The 15,059-nt window shown below is 36.2% G+C and overlaps 1 protein-coding gene across 7 annotated transcripts in view; it reads left to right on the top strand.

Annotated features, from left to right (window-relative positions):
* TMCC3 (transmembrane and coiled-coil domain family 3) overlaps positions 1-15,059 on the top strand; it is a 316,968-nt gene that overhangs the window by 248,374 nt on the left and 53,535 nt on the right. The gene's annotated exons all lie outside the window — the stretch shown is intronic.

Below are 15,059 nucleotides of genomic sequence, written 5' to 3'. Positions count from 1 at the left end.
ATCCTAAATAGAGTTGTGAAGAGTTGGACACAACAACAAGAAGTATGGATAGATGCACTTACTAGGTACCAGATACTGTAAGAGTTTAGGAAGAGGGGGCTCTTGTGTTAATTTTCAGTGTCATGTGTTCTGTTCCTTGCTGAATTATTTTTAAAAATGACTTCAAGGAGAAGGGATGGAGAAAAAACTAATGTTTGCAGAGGAAGCAGAGGAAGAAACAGGTAATGAAATCTGCTTCCCTTCTATGTAGAAGTGGAGGATTATGGATACTGATGCATAGCCAGATGCTTAGTTGTTTTTACAGTGATCGGGTTGTTGTTATAATATTACATGGGAAGGAACCTAAGGAAGTGGCAGGACACACAATATATAAAAAAAGAACAACAAAATAGGCATTAATAAAACTTACTTTTTAAAACACATTAAATGATAAGGGATTACGTTGGGTCACTCAAGGGTGTGTTTTAGATTGGTGGATAAATCATAATAACAAGCTAATGTCTCTGTTTCATGGCAACCAAGGGATGTGGCTTAGCTGGAGGAGAAGAGTCTAGACTTCATAGCAGATAAAAATCAGAGAGTAAAAAACATCTAACCAGGTGAGACCCAATCATGTCTCCCTCCTTTGTTTTATATGTCTTGGGATGTAAGAAATGAACCAATGATGGTGAGGATTTAACTGGAGGTCGTCTCTGTTTCCAAGGTAGTAAAGAATTCAGCACTTTGTTGGGGAGATGTTTTCAGCTGGTAAATTGTAGGAATATGTAGGTGGAACAATTAGTGCTGATTATAACTTGATTGAACTCTCCCTGATTTAAAGCAAACTGAGTGCTTTTCCAAGTAGATTCTTCTCTATATAAGGGTCTACTTTGGGTGAGCCTTTAGGGAAATAATAATAGATTTGGATTCTAGGCATTTTTTTAAAAAGCAAAACTAAGATCTCCTCCCCAGCTTCTATATGTCTTATCTCATACACACACATACACACACACACAAACACACACACACACACACAAACACACACACATATTCTCTTTCTTTATCTCTCTCCCTCCCTCTCTTTTTTCCCTCTTCCTCTTCTCCTCCTCCTTTTTTCTTCTCTTCTTCCTTCTCTTCTCCTTTTTCTTCTTTTTCTTCTTTCTTTTTCTTTCTTCTTTTTTCTTCCTTTTTTTCTTTTCTTATTTTTTCTCCTTACTTTTTCTTTATTCCTTTTCTTTTTCTCCTCTTCCTCCTCCTTTCTCTCTCTCTATATGTATATAAGTGTGTGTACATATATTTATATAAATTCTATATATTGTATATGTATTATAGAAATTAAAATTTATCAGTCATTGAACAAATATTGAATTCAATGTGACAGTGGAAGCATGAAAGATTTGAAGTTAGAGAATCTGCATTCAAATTATCAACATAATCCACATAAATTAAAAATCTCAGCTTGTTTCCTCATCTGTAAAATAGGAATAATAGTGTCAAACTCAAGTAGAAATGGGGGTACTACTTATATATAAGGATCCCTAGGGGTCACATGTTGATTTAGTTTTTAAAATATAATATAATAAATATAATATTATATTTCATTCAATTTTCTCAGTTGTTTTAATCTGATCAAGCCATACTCAGGGTGATCCCAGAGGGACCAAATGGTCAACACCTCTGAACTAGCTGATCTTTGAGATCTCTTCCAAGGAAAAATGACCCTATGACTGGATATTTTCTGTCTGGACTGGCATTTGGACTATGTTAAAGATATCATGTCTTTCCATGAGAACATTTCCCCCAGTTCCCTATTGTTTGTTCTGGATGGAAAAATCAACTCAATAACAAAATCCCTGATAAAAAATATTTTATTTCTTTTGATTTTTAAATTTTTTTTGATATCTTTGATTTCTATGTCATTTACTTTCCTCAGTATATTACTACTTCTTATCAGGGAGTCCTCACTTCTTACAAAGAACAAAAAGAAAGGAAGAAGAAAAGTTCTGCAAAGTTCATCAGCACCAAAAGAATCTATTCTTATTTAGTATTTCATTTCCATAATTCTCCATTTCTGCAACAAAAGTTAGGGAAAATGCTTTTTTCCTTTCCAACTTTAGTGATATTTGAGGAACAAAGGACTAGAACTGGGGACTTGGACTTGCCTTCTGCACTTTCATTTTTCACCCACCACCTTCAAAACAAGCCAGATCTTATCTAGTTGCAGCTGATCTCCATTGTTTTCTGTTTCGTCTGGGATGGGGAATGAAAGAGAAAGATAAGAATCTTTGGACCATAAACAAGTTCCGGGGGAGAATTGTATTCTTCTTTCTCATGCAATTCTGGCCTCATTTACACCCTTTTTTTGGTGAAATCACTGCAGATACCAGATTGCTGTCTGTAGAAAAGAAAGATTCTCTCCACCTTCTTCACCTATGCCAGCCCTCCATAAGAAAAGTGATCATCATCCTTGGCAAAGCGTTGGGTAAAGGCGTGATCAGGCTTCATTATCACAAGATAAAATGGGGAATAATCAGTCCCTTGACTAAGATCTGGGAGATTGGGATTTCAGTCTACTCTATGTCATTGTGTGCAATGGGCATGCTATTTTACTTCTGTCAGGTTGTTAGGTGACCTCCAAGCCTCATGATCTCTGGAATAAAATCTTGATTCCTCTGTTTAACTTTAAAAACATTCACAATATGGCTCCAATCCTTATTAGGCTGATCTGCTCACATCAACACATTTTTAAAAAACACACACACACATTTAGCTTAAATAAAATTCTGTTGTTGTGATTTATTGTGTTGATCTGACACCATTGTCTTGATTGCATCCAGTCTTAAACTAGCTGTTCTCAGGAAAGTGAAGAAGCCAGAAGACTCACTTTGGTTTTGATTTGGTGGGGGGGGGGGGGGGGGAGGACTTGGAAGATATATAAACTCCTTATTTGTTTGCCTCCTCCTTTTATGTGTTAGAGCAGGTATCTTCCTGAAGTGTATTCTTGAGCCAAGGGGAGGTTTAATGTGGATCCATCCAGAATGGCTTTGCCAAAACTTGCCAGGACAAAGCCAATTGGAGTGGATGCTTTCTAGTTCTAGTATACCCCTATAAACTCCTAGGGTTATGGAATTTATTGATAATTTTGTATTTATATATGTGTATATATATATATATATATATATATATATATATATATATATATATATATATATATATATATATATACAAACAAATACAAAATTATATATGTGTGTATGTGCATGTGTGTGTATATATATATATATATATATAATTGTTTTCAGTTACATGTTAAACAACTTTTTAAAATATTTTTTAAAACTTGAGGTTCCAGATTCTCTCTCTGCCTCCCTTTCTATCCCAATTCCCCATAGAGACATCATATTCATTGATTATTTCAGACAAAAACTTCAGTTAGTCAATTTGCTTCCTTTAATTGGGAAAAAGCCTTACCATTAGCATTAATAAAGCCCAGAAGCATCCCAGAAGGGACTTTGAACCACACAATTTATGTTGTTTTGTTTTGTTTTTCTGTAAGGCAGTTGGGGTTATGTAATTTGTCCAAACTCACACAGCTAGGAAGTGTTAAGTGTCTGAGATCACATTGAAACTGAGATCCAGGACCGCTGCTCTATCCAATGTACCACATAAACTGCCTCCATTTACATTGTTTTTCATGGGGTCTCCAAGGGTAGAGCTGGAAGAAACCTTATGTGATGATTCAGTTTCCTCATCTGAAAAATGAGTATAATAATAATAGCACCCCCCCTCCTTCCCAGATTTGTGGTTTGGATCAAATGCAACTTATTTGTAAAGTGTTCAGCACAGCATCTGGCACACAGTAGGCACTCAATAACGTGGATAGTAAAATTCAAGGACAGTGTTAAATAATCCCTGCCCTCCAGAGGTTTACATTCTTTTCATAAGGACAAGGGCGTTTCTATGGGAGAGTCTCTCAGTGTTGTTTGTTTGGGCTCCTGGCCTTCTGATGAAAGTTATTTGGGGGCATCTATGCCAGGCGGTTTCAGCTGTGACATAGCTGTTGCTGCTGTGCCCTCTAATTATAGGAAACCCTTGCCTAACTCCCTCCTTGTTAAAAGAGAGATTAACACTTGAGGGTGAGAGGTGCTAAAGAACATTATTAGCACCTAGCTAATTGAGGCTTTTCTCCCTGATGGGAACCAAAATTGAACTAGTGTTGAAAAAAGGGAGAGTTTGGGAGAGATGCCTTCCAAAGCATTTGGGGTTAGAGAATCCAGGGAGGCATAGGGTACCCGAATGCCAGTGAGAGAATTAAAACATTGAATCACAGATAGTATCTGGAGGGGAGTTCAGAATACTTGAAAAGAATCCTCCCTTCACATTATCTTGTAATCAGATGGAACTCAACAGCCTTCCAAGACATCTCATTCTCTTTAGTTACTATTAGGAAGTTTGTACTGATATTAAAAACTAGGCTGATCTCTTTGCAACTTGTCTCTTCTCTTTGTTCCTGGGTGTAATTTATGTTCCCAGTGAAGATTGTTATTATATCTGGCCATCCCCCCAAGTCCCCCAGAGTTTCCTTTTTCTGGTTCCTTCGGTCGAGACTCATAAAGCCCAGGCTCACAGCCCTTCACCATCATTGTCTTCCTTTATTAACTTTCCACATGATCAGTGTCCCTCCTAAAGTTGGGCACCCAGAACTCCAGATGAGGTCTGACTAGTGCTGAGGCATCAGTAGGATCACTATCTCCTTATTCCTAGAAACTGTGCTTAATGCAACTCTTTGATCACACGAATTTTTGTCACCTTGATACATAGATCCCCAAAGTCTGCTAACAACCGTAGATGATTTCTTTTTAGGCCAGCTGCCATCTAAAAGGACTCAGCTTGGAGAGACAGAGAAAGACTTGGATTTCAAATTCCATTTTAGATACTCACTCCTTGCATGGTGCTGGACACACCACTTCATCCACTCTCAGCTTTGGTTTCTTGATCTGTAAAATGAAGACTGACTTAATGGTTTTTATATTCCATTCCAACTCTAAATCTATCATCCTAAATTGATTTTTTGGACCCAGTTAGGTGGCTTCAGATATGCTTATTAAATTTCCTCTTAGTTTCAGCCTGACAGCTCTTTGGAAAGAGTTTTGTACAAGCCATTTTCTTCTCCAGATCGTTTTACAGATGAGGTAACTGAGGCAAACAGAATTAAATAACTTGCCCAAATTCACATAGCTAATAATAGCCACATTTGAATTCAGACCTTCTGGACTCTAAACCTGACATTCTATCCACCATAATACAGCTGCTCGCTTGGTGGTCTACTGATAAATTAAAAATATATAAACATAAATAAACAAAAATTATAAATTTTATATGCAATGCAAGTGTGTATATATATATATATATATATATGTATATATATATAATGTATACATTGATAGCAAAAATAGGAAGAAATCCAGTTTCCAATTATTAAAATATTTCAAGCAGAGAGACAGCCATAAAATTATAACAGCTATGGAACTCTTATGCCAAAATGAGAATCTGCTTGAGCAGATTTCTAAGGATAGTCTGCGTTCAGATAGAGCACTGGTCCTGGGGTCAAAAAAAAAATAAAAAAGATTCATGTTCAAATCCAGCCTCAGACACTTACCTAACTGTGAGACTCTGGGCAGGTCACATAACTTCTAACTGCCTCAGTTTCCTCAGCTATAAAATGGAGATAATAATAATATCTACCTTCCAGGATAATATGAGGTAATATTTACAAAGTATAAAATATTTATATATTTATTTAAAAACATAAAAGGCATTTAGGTGGCTCAGTGATTAGAGCTCCAGGCTTGCAGTCAAAAGATTTGAGTTTAAATTTGGCCTCATACAAGTCACTTCATTCTGTTAGCCTCAGTTATCTCATCAGTAAAATAAATTGGAGAAGAAAATGGCAAAATACTTCCATATCTTTGCCAAGAAAACTCCCCCAAAGCGGTCACAACAGTCATGCAAAACTAAAAATGACTAAAGAACAGCAAAAATATAAAAATAGGTTTCTCTATTGAGAAAAATATAATTTCTATATTTATAAATATTTCCATATAACATGGTATATTTTTTAAATGTTTATATATTTATAAAATACTTTGCAAACCATAAAGTACTATATGGATACTGGCTGTTATTGTGGTTGTTGAAATACTTTTGTGCAATCTAATTTTTGTAAAAATCTCATTAACAAAATGATCTAAAAGCAGACGATTAATTAGAATGACTAAGTGAGATGGGATTTGTGAAGAGGTTAAGAAGAACCATTACTTTTAGAGGGTGGTGTTGACTTAACCTTTGTTTCCAGGTACGATCTGCTTAGTGGTATTTATGTCTGAACATTTTTTGGAAATATTTTCCAAAATAACAATTACTTTGTCCCCCAAATATATGCAAAGATAGTTTTCAACATTCATCCTTGCAAAACCCTGCTTCCAAATTTTTCTCCCTCCCTTCTCACATCTCCCCAACCCAAAATGGCCAGTAATCCATTATAGGTTAAACATGTACAATTCTCCTAGACCTTTATTTTCTAGAATAGTAAATGCCATCAGAAGGAGATTTTGGACCAAAGATATTCCTTCTAACTCTGAATCCAGGTCAAACTATGGTCCTTTTTGGCTATGTTTTACTCTTTGTATCATAATGATTCATTGATATCTTTATTGCAGGCCTGTACAGTAGGTCATCCCCAGTTTTCAGAATAAAAGACTATTTTTCACTTGGTTGTACTATTAGTGACTAACACTGCTACTACTTAGTGATTTTAATATTGATCTAAGTATGGAGGGCAAGAGCCTGAAAGCAAGGGGGATGTTAGTGGTACAGGGAAGCCAAGAGAAGGATTCTCATCACTGATCATGGACTAGCTTAGTGACTTGGAGTGTCCTAAATAGTAAATGCTGATAAAGCTGTTGATATTTGTCTTTCATTTTTGAAGAGGACCATATATCAGAAAAGTGATGTCATGATATACAAATGAGTTAGATTTGAGGGAGGGAAGGCTGTGCAAAGTCACCAATCTCACTTTCTGCTTCAGAACCATCTGGGTCCAGTGGCAGAATATGGATCAGGACAACTGGAGGTCCTGACAAAGGAATGAATGAATAGCAGAAACAATAGTAGAAACCTTCAGACTTTATTTGAGCAAATATTCCTTTCAAAACAAGTACTTCAAAAGAGTAAACAAGGAGAATTCTTTTTTATTTCAGTTTTGACCTTTGTCCAAGACACTTATCTGAGCTTGGGTTTCCTCCCCTGTAAATGAGGAGGGGTGGAACAGCATGTTTGAGATCACTGAGCAATCTAGACTTTTGACCAGCAAACTTACAGGATATAATCTCATATACAGTGTGACTTTTTTTTTTTTTTTAAGCTGGCCTTGTTTCAATAGGTCTGATTATACTGCACGAAGCTGCTGTTCTTTCAGACAAATAATACACAGAGATAAAGTGTCCATACTCTCTTAAATATGGAGTGAGTCACACCATTTGCCTTAGTTGAGCAAATTGCCCTCTTCCCTGCAGATTCACTCATCTGCCTCTCATTGGAAAGAGAGGAGAGCTGGTTGCCTGGGCATAGGATTAGGACTCCAATTTGAATTTCCATTATGGATCTGTCCCTAGCTGACACTTTAGCAGGGGTAAGTCACTCCAACCTTTTCTGTCCGTCTTACTCAGAAATGCCCAAGAAGCTCTGAGGGTCTTGAGACAGAGTGCTTTGTGCAGCTTAGGCATATGACCTATTTTTTAGACTTGAGTCTTTTCTAGTAAACTTCAGTAGAACTTATGCTTTTAGACCCAAGAAAGCTGTATTTGGCACTGCAGCATAGGGCTGATCTTGAAAAAGACCTTTTCCCAAGGAGGCTCTAATTTCCTCTGTCTCTATGTATAAAATGATGATTACTAAAATATCATGTATGCTCCTTGACATCCTTATCTCTGAACAATATTGAGCCATTTGGCTAAGTTCCCTTCCCTTCCCTCTTCCCCTTGCAGTTAATTTTTTAAAAATTTTTTCTAGTAAATGTATTCATTTTTAATATACATTACTTCATGAATCATGTTGGGAGAGAAATCAGAGCAAAAGGGAAAAACTGTTCTTTTTATGGATGCAGATGGCATTTTCTGCCCAAAGTCTATTGTGATTGTTTTGGATCACCGAATTCCTAAGAACCATCAAGTCTTTCACAGTTGATCATCACACAATCTTGCTGTTATTGTGTACAATGTATTCCTGGTTCTTCCTGTTTTCTCTCAAAATTTCTTCGTGTAAATCTTTCCAGGCTTTTCTATAATCATTTGTTCATCATTTTTTTATAGAACAATAATATTCCATTACCATAATGTACCACAACTTGCTCAGCCATTCTCCAATTGATGGGCATGTGCTCGTTTTCTAATTCTTTGCTACCACAAAAAGAGGGGCTACAAACATTTTTGCACATGTGGGTCCTTTTTAAAAAAAAAAAATTTAAATAAAAAAAAATGTCCACTATTCTCAATAAATCTGTTTCTTGGATTTGGTTGTAAGGACCACTTTGCAAAGTTATTGTTACAACAGAAGACTAAGCTTGTTTTTATAGTTTTTCTGTTGACTAGAAATAGTCCAATAATCAAAGAACAAGAATACTATGGTTTCTCAAAGAACTGAGGCCTCCCTCTCCATATATAGGTTCAAACCTTTGACCCTGAGCTTGAAATTTGAACTTTCTATTTGTTTCTCAGGAGGAAGCAGGGAAAGCTTATCAGTCTGGATCTAGCTCTGTTTTTGTGTATACACTCTATTAGCTTTCCCCAGCTTTTCTCCTGACTGACTCTCCTCTTCTACTTTTCCTTTCTTCCCCCTCTTCCTATCCTTCTTTCTCCTTTTTTCCTTCCTCCTTTATTTTTCCCTGTCTCTTCTCTTCTTCTCCTTCTTCCTATCCTTCTTTCTCCTCTATTTTTCTCTCTGCCTCTTCCCTTCTTCCCCCTCTTCCTATCCTTTTTTCCTTCCTCCTCTATTTTCCCTGTCTCTTCTCTTCTTCTCCTTCTTCCTATTCTTCTTTCTCCTTTTTTTCTTCCTCCTCTATTTTTCTCTCTGCCTTTTCTCTCTTTCTCCTTGCCTCTTTTCTCTTTCCTCATCTTCCCCCTACCTCTCATTTCCCCCTCTCCCCTTTCCTCCTTTCTTTCTCCTTTCCATCCCTCTCCCATCTCTTCTTCATTCTCTCCACTCTCATTTTTGCAAACTTTAAAGCATTGATAACAGCTGTTATATCAAGCAAATCAATGATACACATTCATTTGTGACCTTCCAAAACCTAAATATGAATCTTGGTAAAAATCTTAGTGGGTAAGTGTCCTTTACTTTGTACCCAGGTTTTAGCCTGTCAGATTCTTGCACTACTTTGACAGGGTTATGGCACCGAACGCTTTAATTTTGCCCAGTTGGCTTCTGATCCTGGTTAGTCCCCACAGAAAAGGATGACACAGCTCATTCTTTCACTCTGTTTAAAAAAAAAATATTTCCATGTTTATTCTTCAACCCAGGAGGTAAACTGGGTCGGGATGATACATGAGAAGTCCTTCAGCATGAGTGGTATTAACTCAGAGGTATGATCCATGGAAAACAGGTGTTCCAAACAGAAATGATATGCTGGGGTTTGGGTCTGTAGTGTTGGGTTGTTTTCTGAAGGGGAGGGGAAAGTACATGAATAAACAATATTCTTCTGACACAATTTCCATTGTAGGATTCACTTAAGTGATTTTTTTTTTTTCAGTTTGGTTCTTTCTGGTTCACAAGACTGGATTTTTTAAAGGTTGCTTTTTTAAAAATTGGTACATGAAAACTGGATGTAAAGAGCTCTTTGCTTCACCAGGGAATTCCCATTCCAAACATAGTCTCATTAAGATGACAAGCTAATTGGAATTAAGGATATGATAAGTGCTTAAGCACTTCAATTTTTTCTTTTGCCTTTGCTGGTATTAGCAAAAATATCGCTCCATGGAGGAAATAGAAGAATGTTTTATTGTTTTTTTTTTTTTAAGCTTATTGATGGAATCTCAGATTTTTGTCTTTCCAGTACCATGTTATTTCAAGGATGTGGCTAATGCTTGTCAGAGATTTATCATGGGGATTGTCATTCAGATCGTTATACAAGGAAATAATTTTCTCTGCCATACTCAGAGGAAGTACATAACGAGTCTCGCAAAATAGGACAAGAAGAAGCAATTAAAATCCTTATATCATTTTTAAAAAATGAATATTTGTTGATTTCTTTTGTTTTGAAATCACCTATATTTTCATATGTAATCTTCTTGACCTTCTACTAAGCTATCCTTTAGAGTAAAGATATGAATGGGGAGGGGGGAAGTAACAAACAGTAACCAACATCAAAAAAATTGACATTATCTGCAGTGTTCCCCACCTCTGCAAAAAAGCACTTTAGCTATAGATGGCTTAAGAGCACAAAAATCTTTTCAAGCTTTTTCTACCTAATTAGCTACTTAGAAATACAAAAGCTGAAACTTTTCCATCAACTAACTCTTCCAGTTGCCTTCCTAACTACCTCCTGCCACCATCTTATTGAAGTACTGTTATTTTATTAACTGTTGCTGTTATTTCTTCCCCTACTGTATTATTTTGACAAGATCAGTGATTCATTCAAAGCTCACTAGTAGTCAGTGACTCACTTCTTTTTTATGAAGCAAAATTCACAATTCTATTAGTTTTGAAACCAACAACTCTTCTTTAATTGTTCCATAGTATTCTTATTTTATAGTATCCAATTATTTAACCTACTGTTGGAAGTATTAACCTTTCAAACTCTAAAACAGGTACATGTAAATGAATTAAAGGACCATGATGTCCTCAAGCCATTTCTCTATGCTCAATTTGTATTTTCTTGCACATTTTATATGAAATCTGTTTTTTCTCCACTTGAATTTTAAGTGTTTCATAGAAAAAAAATTCTTTTCCTGCTCATTCGCATATGAAAAGGAGCTTATCGATTTTATTCTTTTTCTATAGGACAACAGTTCATTTTCTGAGTATCTTATATATCCAACAAAATTATTTGTTATTTTCAAGTTGTGTTTATACCAAGGTCCCAACGAAGGTTCAAGAACAAGAAAACAAATAACAATGATTGATTTTAAAGACAAAGCATAATATAGATACAGAAACCTTTGACCTAGTTCATATGCATTTATATTAAAACAAACGTTCAAAAGATAGATGTAAAAGAATATTTTAATGCAAAAAAACTATCTAAAATAAGTGAGAATTACATTCAAAAGAAGAAATGTTGAAAGTTTCTCAATAATTATAGAAATAAAGTTGTACTTTTTCCCCATTGTTGTCATACCATAGTTCATCATAGTCTCAAGTATTAAGTACTCTGCTTTTAAGTAAGGATTATGATTAGAAAGCTGATTTTTTTTTTGTTCTCAAGAAAAGTATATACAATGGATACCCAAAAATGCAAAATAAAATGGGGGGACTCAGCAGCTGGGGGAATCAAGGAGACTTCTCTAAAAGGTGGAGCTCTGAGGGAGAGGGAGAGAGGGAATGTATACTAGGCCTGAAGCACAGACTGATGTGTTGTATATAATGATCACTTAATAGTCCATTTAGGCTAGAATCAAGAGTATATGAAGTACTGAGTAATTTAATAAGACTAGAAAGATAATGTGTGGAACAGCGATCCTTACCCAAATTAAAATCAGACATTGTCAAGGTAAAAAAAAAAAAAAAAACTAAAAAGGATTTGTTGCCCTTTGGACAACTCCCAACAGACAATATAATCAGTACAGGGGTGCAAAGGACAAACTGCAAAACACAAGATTAAATAGATCCTAAATGCAGAAGCCTCCCTTTCCCCTTGATCTTTTCTCTCATTGTCTGGGGGGAGTCCAGGCTTACACTTGAAAATTGGAAATCTATTCCAGAAACAAAAGAATAAGTAAAAAACTCTCAATTTAAATTTCCTTAAAGAATTTCTATACAAGTAGATACTCTTGGATGAGAAAATTCTGTTACTTGAATCCCAAAGTCATCATCACCTTTAAAAGAAGTACTTAAAATTCTATTTAAGAGTTGGGGAGGGGGGACAGAAGGGGAAGTGTTCATCCAAGACAATCGAACACCTGCAGTTTTTTAGCTGTAACTCAATTTGTTATTGCAAAGTCAAGGCCACATTCCCATGAGTGGAATTCACTAAGTTTATCCCATTTAGTAGGTTGGAGCCAATCTGTGAAGGACTTTACATGCCAAACAAAAAGTTTGATCCTAAAGGCAAAGGACCCACTGGATTCTTTTAGTGCAAGAGAGTGACATGGACAGTTGTGTTTTGGGCATCTATGTGGAGGATGGGTTGGAGAAAGGAGAGGTAGTGATTGCTATTACTGTTTTTTTAAAAAATAAGCCATTAATAACTTTGTAGAAAGCAATTATCATTGGATCTCTCACTGCCCACTGCCCAGAACTAAGGTTTACTCAGAACTTCTCAGACTTGTGTGGGAGCAGCAAGAGCTGGGTACTCTGCTGGTAGTCTTCTACACCCCTAAGCCATCATTGTACTGACAATTAAAGCCTTCCAAGGTCACTACCATATTATACTGAAGTGCTGAAGGAGGAGTTTTGTTTCTTTTAAACACAGAATGGATTTATTAAGACATACTCTTCAAAAGAACAAACAACATTTTAATCTGAATGCATTTATCAAAACGTTAGTTATGGCCCCCTGTCCAGTGAACTCCATTCCTAGTCCTCTGCCCTAAGTCATAATCATAGCCCAGTCTAAAATGGAACAAAGAATATTGAAAACATTGAAAAGTATATTGGAGTTTGCAAGGAAAACCACAGCAAAGTAATCATTAGAAATGATTAACAGTTTCATAACTGATTTCTGAGAGAAAAATGGTGGATATCTTGAATCTTAAAAAAGCTTCTTAGATGTCGTTAAAACACAGGGTCTTATGGTCAAACAGATAAAGGCAATATTTTCTCATTTTGTGTACTTTGTTGCCTAAAAAAATTTAACAATTGCTTATTGAACTGAATTGAAGTATGTCTCCCTGGGACATCAAAATATTTTCATTTTGATGTCATTTGTTACAATAAGCAAGTTGTAGAAAATCATTTTCCCAGGTCTGCAGGGGTTGGAGGATGAAACAGCCTTTCTGGAGTGGAATTAGCAAGTGAAAAGAAATGCAATAAACACCGTGGGAGGAGGAAAGAAATGCTGTCTATATTACATTCATTCACCCTCACTCCCTGTTCTTGCTTTTGCAACCTTGTTGGGCTTGGGTGGGAGTTTTCACTGTAGGATGAGTCCAGAATTGGGGGTTAGATGGGATTAAAGTCTGAATAGAACCAAAAATTTAGCACAGGAAGAGTTCTTAAAGGTCTATTTTACTGATGAGGAAACTGAGGTTTAGATCCCAAGATCACATAACAAGCAAGTGACAGAATAGAATTTAAACCCAGGGCCTTTTGTCAATCAACAAGTGCTTATTACTTGATTAGTATGGGCCTAGCACTGTGCTAAGGGCTGAGAATAGAAAGAATGTCAAAAAAATAAAAAAAATTCCAACTCCCCTTGGGAGTTTACATCCTATTCTAAGATACATACACAGAAGATATATACTGGGTACATTAGAGGGAACCTCTAGAGGGAAGACTTGCAGCAAGAAGGGTAGTAAAAAAAAATTGATCACTCTGGAAAAGCTTTGGGTTGGATCCTGGCTCTGACACTGGCTGGGTGCCCCTGGGCATCTTATTTCTCTGAGTTGTTGAAGAAGACAACTAGTAGAAGAGATCTAGGTTAGAGTTCAGAAAAACTGGACATTGGCTAAGGTCTGAATACATGATAAGTGACATTCAATTTGTTCAAGCAATGAGATGCTCATACCCAAGTCCTTTTAAGCCTGGATTTGAGGGTGTTCCTTCCCTGCCCAAAGGAATATAAATTTTTTTGATCACTGAAACTACCTAAGATATATTGGGTTTACCCACTAGATTTCTTTCTTAAGATTAATGCCTTAAACCCCAAACCATCCAATTCTCATCGATGAACCAACAATAGATCCCAGGCCTAACCCCAGTTGGTCACTGGGTCCTTATTGACCCAAATGGAATGTAAATAGAAATTATTTCTTTTTGGACTATACAAAAAAAAAAGCCATTTTCTGATTCATTTTTTCTTATTTTTTTAGTAGTATCTTATTTTTCAAAATACATGTCTAGTTTTTAACATTCATTTTTGTAAAACTTTGCTTTCTAAATTTTCTCCTTTCTTTCTTTATCTCCTCCCTCCCCAAGACAGCAAGCAAGGTTAAATATGTGTAATCCTTTAAACATATTTCCATATTTGTCATGTTATTCAAGAAAAATCATACCAAAAGGGAAAAAAAAAACATGAAAAAGGGGGGGGAAAGTGAAAATATTATGCTTCTATCCACATTCAGTCTCCATAGTTCTCTCTCTGAATGTGTTTAGCATTTCCATCCCAGGCCTATTGGAATTGCCTTGAATCACCACATTGTTGAAAAGAGCCAAGTCCATTACAGGTGATCATCACATAATCTTGTATCAGTTCATGTAGGTCTTTCCTGGCTTTTCTGAAATTGTCTGTTCATCATTCCTTGTAGAACAATAATATTCCTTTCATAGACTGTAACTTGTTTAGCCATTCCCCACCACTGAAATTCCAGTTCCTTACCATTACAAAAAGAACTGCCACAAACATCCTTACAATAGGAGTGTAGTAAAGGAAGGGAAGACTTGGGGGATTAGGAAGGGTAGTAAGAAGACTGCTTGATCTGGAGAAGCTTTGGATTGGATCCTGGCTCTTTTCTCTTTTTTATGATCTCTTTGGGAGCCAGTAGTGTCTGCCTTATTTCTTATCTAGTCTTAATTGAGGTTTTGCCTGAATCAAACTGAGACCTTTAAACGTCAAATTCTTCCACTGCATCCAGATCCATCATTGTGCCACTGGACCCAGATGGCTCTAGAGGGGAAAGTGAGCAGGTGACTTTGCCCAGCCCTCCCTC

The sequence above is a fragment of the Sminthopsis crassicaudata genome, chromosome 5, assembly GCF_048593235.1.
Source record: "Sminthopsis crassicaudata isolate SCR6 chromosome 5, ASM4859323v1, whole genome shotgun sequence".
NCBI classification, from domain to species: domain Eukaryota; kingdom Metazoa; phylum Chordata; class Mammalia; order Dasyuromorphia; family Dasyuridae; genus Sminthopsis; species Sminthopsis crassicaudata.
This window is presented reverse-complemented; position numbering and strand designations above follow the sequence as displayed.